We start from the raw sequence: 10,872 nt of genomic DNA on the forward strand, positions 1-10,872 counted from the left end.
GTGAGGATGACAGTAACAATGAAATTAATGATGACGCTGTAAATTATACTAATGACAATATGAATAACAGTAGTGATGACGGTTCAAATAAATTTATTGATGTCGTTAAAACTGATACTGGTGATAATATTACAAATAATGACACCACAAATGAAAACAGTGATGACAGTACAAATGCTACCAATTATGATGAAGCTACAAACGAAAATACTAACTACGCTTCAACTTACAATTGCAATGACATTACAAATGATAAATGTGACGACATTACAAATAGTTATACTGAAAATGAAACTACTGATGATAGTACAAATGTTAATAATGATGAAATTACAAACGAAAGTAGTAAAAAAACTGCATATAAAGTTAATGATGACACTACAAATAAAAACTCTGATCACACTACAAATAACTCAAATGTTGACAGTACAGATGACACTAATGTTAACGCTATAAATAATGTAAGCAGTGACATAAACAAAGTTGGTGATGACATTGTAACTAAAACTAATGATGAGAATAGAAATGACAGTTGTGATTGCGCTATAAATGAAAATTGTAATGACAATTCAACTGCATTAAATAGCATTAATGACAAAAATACAAATGAGATTAGTGATGTTTCAAATACAAACTTGGGTGACACAAATACTGAAAGTAATGATGACTTTTCAACTGAAACTGGTGATGACCTTGCAAACAAACTCAATGGAACTTCAACTTCTTCTTCTAGTGACACTATTGATGACACTTCAACTATCGTTAGTGAGGATAGCGAAAAGAAAATTAAAATCCCCCAAACCAAAGCTCCCCAACCTTTTCCCAGATTGTGCAGAAAATAATTTAACAAAAAAAGTGTTACAATATTTCAGGCTCGGAATTTTTACATAGATATTTTATAAAAATAATGTATTCGTTTTAAGGATATTTTGGGTTTACGCAAGTTTTAGCATTCTTTCCGGATTATGTGTTTTAATTTTTTAATAATTGACAAATTAGATTGAACTTGCTGTTTTGAACGTCGCAGCTAATTTTTCTATACATTAATAATTTCAGACTAATTTCTTTAAATTTATAGAAATCTTACAGTTTTTTGTAATAGAGATTAATGATACTTTATTTTTTAAGTTGTTCAAACTCTTTTAAATTAAATACTTATGTATTTTTTGATAAGGAATTAAGTAGACAAGCATAGTCGATACTGAATAGGTATAGTTATGTCTTGTTTGTATTTAAAAAACGTTTTTGTTTCACAAAGTATTTGTTCTTATTTCATAGTTATTCACTGCTTTTTATGTTTATCAAATATAAGTTAAATATATTATATTGTCCTAATAAACCCTTTTTTTTTATGTTTTACCGAATAGCTTTTACCAGTTAAATTTTAAACATAGATGGATTTAAATAAAAAAAAAACATTAAGTTGTAAACTAAATATTGTAAAATAAAAAAATGTAATGGCGACTTATCACAGCTGTCTAGAATCTTAAATTAAAAAGAACAGATTAAAACATAGTCATTAGCTGTTCACACAAACCCTTGTACTTTCTTTTATGCACGCACTTAGTGTTGAATGGAGCCGAAAACTTAGGACACTTTAATCATAAGACATCTAGATGTATTTAAAGTTTTCAGCCTTAATGTGTTGAATCTTATCCAGCGGAAGATTGTTGTATGAAGATAAAAGTGTAGCAGATGCCTGTGAAAGCAAGTAAATTTTTGGATTAAATTAAAAAATTATAAATTTAAATTTAAAGTAAATTTGTCTGTGACCGATACTTAATTTACATATTTAATTCTAATAAGATAAAGGCAAGTTTTGCGAAAATAAGTTTTAAAGTTTCTTTTTTATTCAGGGTGTCCGGAAAAATGTGGTTTGCTTAAATGCACATAAAGTTTATGAAGGTTTATTGTATTTTTATTGTGTTATTATTGTATTTTTATTTTATATTTATTTATTTGTTTATTTTGTGTTATTATTATTTTTTCCTATACCATATCCAATAAGTTATTTTATATATAACTTTTATCTAACTCCCATTATTCCTTTAATTATAGCTCTTTAATAATTATTTACATGACCATCGAGCATTTTAGAATTAATAATTAGTTTAACAAACTCCTTTTATTTAATCAGTTTTAGTTAGAATATAATAAGTGCTCGTTATTATCTCCTAATAGTAGTAAATATGGCTTTGTCTGTCTTACTCTATAGAGTTTTTTAAATCGTGATCATCGCGTTTGCATAAAGCACTGTGTAGAGTAAAAAATCTCAATTTAAAATTGTCTAATTAATGTTTATTTGCTCCTTTTCACTTGAGCTCTTTTTTGTGAAATTGTAACTCACCATAAAGTTAATACAAGTAAAGGTTATAAATCAATAATCTTTAAGTAACATGATAATAGAAATAATAATCATAATAAGTTATAATAATTTTAGATAGCAACCATAATCAAAAAAAAAATTAAGTGATATCAATAATTTTTAAGTGATCTTTAATGCGTTTCAAGGTTATAAATCAATAATTTTTAAGTTATACTTTACAATAGTTGATAGTTTAATAAATCAAACTTTGTTTTATAAGAATTAAAAAGTTAGTAAATTCCATATCTAGTTTATGAACGACAGAAAAAAAAACAAAGCTCAAAATATTTGGTCCTAAGACTTGGTGCACAAAGAACCTTTCGGTTATCGGGTCGGACACTATGGATATCTTTTAATGTCTTGTCCAGGACATCTTTTGACGTTTATTGATCAACGCAAGTCATTTTTTAAGTATAATTTTTGCTTTTCATGTAAAAGTTAAAAACAAAGAATAAAAACTTTGATAATTTTGAAAGGTTAAATTTTACAAATGCTTGGGTTAAAATTTATGATTCCAGTAATCTTTTAGCACACAATCTCTCAAACAGTGTTCCTGTTTTTAACAAGTTTTAGTTATCTCTAACTTTAAGACTATAAGAGTAAAATAAAATTATAGCTAAACTAATTTTTAATATTTTTATGCTTGCATAGGTCTCAATTTATAATTTTGTTATTTAAAAGTTTTTATTACAAAATCTACATGTATTTAATTTTATGAAAGTTTAAGAGGAGTCAGTAAATTCTTACCTCCTTAATTAAACTAATAGCGAACAAAGTAGGTTTAATTCTAACTAAAATAAGTAATCTGAACAAGATGTATAGGTGAAGTATACCGATAAAAATGTTTACATGCTGAAAATCAGGTACAGAGCAAAATAAACAAACCAAAAGTCAGCAGACAACTTTACAAATACTTTTAAAAAAATTTGTAAAATATTTATGAGAATTCCTAAAGTTTAGTGTAAAAACTACGTTGTTAGAAACCAATTACTATGGTTCGACCATTAGCAAAAGTTATGAACTTAGTTTTTTTTCAAATGCTCATAAGCGGGAACTATAGCACATGTTGAGTACCTTAAAGCTAAAACTTTAATTTTATCCTTTTTCTTAGCTGTTAAGACATGTTTTTACTATGTTCAAAGGAACTTTTTGCATTAAAACAAGAGTTTTAGCTATACCTTAATAAACCAAAGTAAAGCTAAAATAGTGATACATAAATATTATTAATCATTTACATTTTTTTAGATAAAAATTTACTATATTTATTTAACCAAAAGTTTACTATAATTTTACAAGTTGTTTTACGAACTTACAATAGATAGTTTGGCTGTCAAGCATCTTAATTAATTGGCTGAGAACACAAATGTATTGTTTGTAAATATACCTGAAAAGTTTATTTTTTATTTTATTGAGTACTTATCGACTGTTAATTAAAAATTTTTATTTTTTAAGAAACTTTGATATTTATAGATATAGGATTATTCATTTTACACTTTAAATGGAATCATATAAAAAGTTTACAAATTAAATGTTTAATAACTCTTAAATTATAACTTTTTATAAATCAGCCATTATAATTAAATAGACAAGAATGCTACCATAGACATTTTGTACAACTATGAACAAAAGTAAATAGTTTTTTAGTAAATATTAAATTTTATGATTAACTTACTTAGTTTTAAGCCAAGTCTTTAACTTAAAAATATTATCAATAAAAATATTTCTATCTATTTTAAATTTTTATAGTCAAAATTTAACAAACTTTAAAAGTCCTTATTTTATAGCTGCATTAACTTTTTTATTGGTATTTATGTTTATATAATAAGACACAAAAACTACTGTTTTTATAATTGAAATTAACTACATAAGAACATTTTTTACTATAAGTTTGTTAATTTAGTACGTAACAATTATAAGAAACAATTCTAAAAGTAAAAGTTCTGTATTTAGATTAGAAAAAGTAGAGTTTTTTCAAAACTAGAAATCAGTGAAGCAATAAAACTATTAAATACCTTCTAAAATCAAATTTCAAATGGTTTATGCTGTAATATTTTTTACTATTTGTAGTATCTTCCACATAAAAACTAATATTTAAATTTCATTAGTAGTTTTTGTTTTTAATTATGTAAAAATACTTTCTTTTTCATTCCAAAAGATAATAAGAATTTATTAAAAAAAAATTAAAACATCGATCAAACTTAATGAATTTTGCTACTTTATTAGATAGGATTAAACTTTAGTAATAACTTAAGTTTAAATCCATTTTACCATATTAAAGTACTATAATGGTTAATTATTGGCAATCACTTTTCAAGGAACAATTAATTTTTTTACACAAACAAGTTCAATTGGTTTGAAGTTCAAAGCTAAGATAACTCAAACATTATGTTAAGTTTTTGTGAATACATATCTAGAAAATTGATTTGAAGTTTTATATGAAGTTGAAAAATTAATTTTAAAAACAAATAATTCACAATATCCAGAACTTGAAGTGTTGGAATTTTAGTACATGACTAATCGTGGATTCCTACCCTGATTACTCATATATTAGCATGACTTTGACTAATTCAAATATTTTCTGTTGTAGTTATACTTATACATTACAAAAAAAATATATACTTAATTAGACAATAAAAAACAGTTTTTACAATTTTTCATATAAGAGATATTTATTTTTTATACAATCATCAGAAAAACTTCAGATTATTATCAAGAAAAACATATATTTACTTATTTAAAATTGGTAGACTTTTTATTCAACTTGCGTACATAAACAAACTATTGCGTGTATTTATATATTTGTTTATATCTAAATTATTTGTTTTAATAGGTTTACTAACTACAATTCTAATAAATTTAAAGAAAAAAGAAACTTGAAAATATTTTATTTCACAAACAGATATATTGCAAGTATTTTATATTACTTAGGGTAGTCACTAGTACAACAGCTAAAAAAATTCATTCAATAAAATGGTGTTAAATAAATTAAACATGTATGATATTAAAGTTGAGGATTTTGAATTTTACAAAAGTAAATCTGTTTAAAACTTGTGCACCTAAAATCTAATCAGTTAAAAACAAATATAGATCTTTTATTGATAGCGATGATATCAATACAAAAAAGTAATTCTACACATCTATTTTTAGTAGTTTTATATCACAGTCTAACTTAAATATAAAAAGTTCGTTATGATGATTGTGCAGCCATTGATTTGACTGTTTAAAAATTTGTTCAAAATCGCAAGATTGTACGGAAATTGTAATGTCAGAAAACTTATTCAAATTATAAGTATTTTGCAAGCTAGCGTTTGGCGTGAAATTAATACATCATATATTTTGTGATGCAAAATTTAGTTCTTTGTAAAAGTTTTGTTTTGTTATATATTAGTTTCTGCTAAAAAAATGTAAAACATTTATTTCTAAATTATAAGTAACCTCGAGATATTTTTTTAAATGACATGTGTGAATCGTTTTAAATATAACAACTTATCATTTTTAAAGTTATCTTTATTAAACTAATTACTTGGCTTTAGTTTTCTTTCAGTAATTTTATAAGTTTGAGAAATATTATCAAAACGACTTGAACATCAAAAGTCATTTAAAATCAAAGTAAATATCTTCGTATAGCAAAAAAAAATTTTTACCACAATAATTTTAAGTATTTATCAAAACAAAAGTTTTAGTTTTAGTGATAATTCGTTTCCGTAAAAGTTGATGCTTAAATTGTCATAATTAATTAGTGTAATTAGAGTAATCGTGAATTCTTACCAACTATCGTGCACGACTTTGATCAATTAAAATATTTTTCTGTTGTAGTTTTAGTTGTAAAATGTAAGGAAAATATATATTTGTTTATTCTTATCTTTAAGTTTTATAGACTTTATATTTAGTTTGCATACTTAAAAAAGATATTGCGTGTATTTGCAAATGTTTTTTAACTTTTAACATACAAGATACTACTTGTACTAGTATGTAAGCTTATGTTTTTATGAGCATACTAACAACTATTGTAATTAAACAACAAAAATATTTTTTTTTGAAATATTTAATTCACTAAAGGGATATTGTAGGGAACTTTATGTTACGTTGGATAACTATATAAATAAATTTATATACAGATATATAAAGAAAATTAAATAAGAAAAGTTAAGAATTTTTCTTCAAAGATTTACTGTGTGATGAGTGGGTGTCACTTTTGCACAAGAGGATACTTTTGCGCGAGCGTCACTTTTGCACGGCTACTCTTTTGCAAGAGCTTCACTTTAGCACGTTGGGACACTTTTCCGCGACGTCACTTTTACACGCAGGATTACTTTTGCACAATGGGACACTTTTGCACAGCGTAATTTTTGCACAAAGGGACACTTTTGCTAGGTGACTCTTTTGCACGGTCGTCACTTTAGCACGAAGGGACACTTTTGCACTGCGACTCTTTTGCACGGATGGTCACTTTTGCACGGTGTCACTTTTGCACGGTTGTCACTTTTGCACGCAGGGTCATTTTTACACGGCATCATTTTTGCACGAGATGACATTTTTTACGGCAGCATTGTTGTAAAACAATACACTTGCACAACATAACATTTTTATGATGAAATTTTTGCACAGCTACATTTAGGTACAATGACTTTTTCGCACGGAACATCAATTTTCCATACAGGTCGATTAAAAGTTTTTTAGCTAGTACTAAATCTGTAACATGGAAAGAATCTGAAAACTAAAATTTTATAACATACCTATATACCTATATTAAAGGCAAAAAATGAAAGATTTAAAATCTTAAACTGTAAAAGTTAATGTTAGAAACAAACTAATGAAAAGATAAAATAAAATTATTTATAAAAGATTCATACTAGGGACAATAACTTAATTTATTTAGAAACTAGGATAAAAAAATACTTCAAGTGTATGTAAATTGTTCTAGTTTATTTTGAGTTTTAATATGTTAATCAACAACTATGACTTTTTATATATTTTACTATACGGTTACACGTTTATTGTCCATATAATGGACCTAAGCATTAAAATCTAGACCACTTAAACTGAAATAGACATGAACAAAAAATAAACTTAAAACAAATAATATTTATATTTAAACAAAGATCATAACATAATATTATATATAATTTATAGGTTAACATAAAATATTAATTAGACAATTTCAGATAGAGAATTTTTTCAACACGGTGTTTCATGCAAACGCAATGATGACAATTTAAAAACTTTATAAACAAACATTAAAAGTTAACATTAAAAGCAAAATTCTAACACAAACTTATACTTATTTACGCTTTGATGTAGAACGATCAACATCAAATATTTAAATTAATTAACTAACAACAAAAATAAAAACCTAACGCTCCAAGGACATTAACAATAGACTGGCCAGATAAATAACCATTAAATACATTGAAAAATGACTCATCATTATTAAAGTAAAGTTGCTGCTAATGAAATTGAACTATAAACTAAGCTAAATATCAAAATTAAATCAATTTTTGAAAAAAATTACTTATTAATTTTACTAACACAGATATAATTCAGATAAAACCTTTAAACTTTAATCGAAATTGTTTTAAATTTTGCAAGAAACTTATTCATTTGGAAGTTTGTTCCATATTTCAACTGACCAATAAAGAAAAAACAAATTCGGCCAAGCCTCATTATTGAAATATTGCAGCGGTTGAAGACTAATATGGTATATTTACTTTGAACAGATTTTATATGGTTAATATCGTTATTCAGTTTTGTAGAACAGATTGGTGATTTATCTTTTTATTTTAAGACGAGTTTAAATGAGAAAAGAACTTATTAAGGCTGTTTATATCCGGAGACTGAAAGCTTTTTAAATCTTGAAAAGATGTAGTTCATGCAACTCGGTAAACGTAAATTAATATGGTGACTCCATTTAAAATTTTTAGAAATAAAAATTTAAAGATTAAAAAACACTTTAGTTGAAGATAAGTTTATATTGTTTATTTAAAAAAAAATGTAGAGATAGTAGTTTTTTTTTTAATATTTAGAACTTGAAATTTAATAGATTTTTATTTAAATTTTATTTATTTAAATTAATCGTAAATTATATCATAGAAATATTGTAAATTTGTTTTGATTGGTAAAGCATTTTTTTGTTATCTGCAAAGAGGCTAATGTTGCTGCTAACATCAACATTTGAAGCTATATCATTTAGAAACTCTTTTAATTGACTAGACTGCTATAAATTTTGTATTGCAATAACTTTTGTTTTTAAATGTAGAGTCAGAGTCAAAACAGAATCACCGTTCTAAATTGACTAAATGTTTAAAATTTTTGCAGTTTATAAATATATCCATGAAAACATAACACCGTGCAAAAGTAACGCTTTGCGAAAGTTTTGACGTGTTAAATTGTCACTGTGCAATAATGACGCTGTGCAAAAATGACCCTGCGTGCAAAAATGTCTCCTTGTGCAAAAGTGACACCGTGCAAAAGTGTCTTCTCGTGCAAAAGTGACCCTCCGTACAAAAGAGTTGCCGTGCAAAGGTGCCCCCTCGTGCAAAAGTGACCCTCCGTGCAAAAGAGTCGCCGTGAAAAAGTGTGCCCTAGTGATAAAGTGACGACTGTGCGAAAGTGTCCCCTCGTGCAAAAGTGACGCTGTGTAAAAGTGTCCCCTAGTACTAAAGTGACGCTCGTGCAAAAGTGACCCACGTGCAAAAGTGTCCCCTCGTGCAAAAATGACGCTCGTGAAAAAGTGACCCTTTGTGCAAAAGTGACCCTCGTGCAAAAGTGTCCCCTCGTGCAAAAGTGACGCTTGTGAAAAAGTGACCCGATCCCCTGTGCGTTATAGCATGCAAAAACATTAATAAGGTTAAAACAGAACTTTTGGAAGTTAATAAAAAAAGTATTTTATTATATTTGAATTATATTTATGTAGAATATATATTTAATAGAAAACGAGGTTAACTTCTGATACTTTCAGAAAGTCAACTTAGACTTGAAGAGATTATTATAATGATTGAATGTGCAGCCAACTATATGACTGTCTAAAAATTAGCTGAATTTGAGAATAAAATACTTTACTACTTTAAAAATCAGTTTTAATATTTAAGTTTTTTGAATGCGAACGTTTGTTGGCTATAACTATGACGTCACTAGTATTTTAGTATTTTGCGATGCAAAATTTAATTTTTTGTAAGAGTTTTACTTCAAGTCGTTTTCATAGTCTATACAATAAAAGTATAAGTTAAAATATATTTAAATTTTATGACTCCGAGGTAATTCTTTGGTCTACATGCTTTAAATAATAGTTTGTATTACTTTTTTGGGGTATGATCATTAAACTGAATTCTTGGCCTTAGCTTTCTGAGATTATTTGAGTCGTATAATGATAAAACCGAAATATTTTTTACTGTAGTTTGTAATTCTATAAACAACTTAAAAAGCAAAATGTTTGTTTCTGATTCAGCCTATAGATAACTATCAAGTTTTTTTGTTATATAAGAAATAGTTATTACTTATACTAAAGTTCTTATACCAAGTTTTTTCTCTGAAAATGTTTTTAGACTATTGTGAGTTAAAAATTAAATTTGACCATTTTACAATAAACAATAATTATTTTACTGGCTTTTGTTAGTTGTTTTTTAAATTTTTTTTTAAACTTAAAATGTTTTACTTTGTCTTTAAATTTTACCTTAAACTATACATATGTTTATTAATAACTATAACTAGAATTTTATTAATTTTTTCAGTTTATTAAAAGATATAAAATAATATAAATAAAACAGAAACAATAGATTGCATAGAAATAAAGCTACTTTAAAAATAAAATACTAAAAAAATAAGTAGTAGTTTTATTTTAAGATATACAAAAATTTTAGCTTTTTTTAATATTGGTTTTCGTTAGTTTAAATACTTGAAAAACTGTATTGTTTCGAATGTAAGAAAACTTAAAAACTTTACCAAAAACAAATTTTTCAGTAAGTTTAACAAGTTAGCTGTTCTTTTAAAGTATAAAAACTTTTAGAAAAAAATTTCCTAGTCTTTTGTTTAAAAATATTAAATTGCATAGAAAGGATACAATTTTTATCTATAAATAAAATTATAAAAATAAATAAAAACAAAATATATTTTCATTAATAGCGAAACCCTTTAATGTAATTTCAGCCAACAGAACTTCGAATAAATTTTATAGTAAAAATTTCACCTCCATGGTAAAATTTTTAATTTTAGTCAGCACCTAATTGTGTTTATATTTGACGACAAACAAAAAACACAAAACGTACAATTTGCTAATCAAACTGTCTATTCGAAGACATTAAATGCGCTCAAGTGTACAAAAAACCTTCCAGTCATCCAGTCTATTAATATTAATATATGTAGAAAATAACTACTTTAACATAACTGTTATCATTTGTTTGTCAATTTGTTTATAAAGCTTTTACAAACAAATAAAAAAACAAGAACAATTTCAATTTTTTAGTCTATTAATATTAATATATGTAGAAAATACCTACTTTAAACAGAACTGT

Source organism: Thalia democratica, chromosome 7 (assembly GCF_965202585.1).
Source record: "Thalia democratica chromosome 7, ktThaDemo2.hap1.1, whole genome shotgun sequence".
Lineage (NCBI taxonomy): Eukaryota > Metazoa > Chordata > Thaliacea > Salpida > Salpidae > Thalia > Thalia democratica.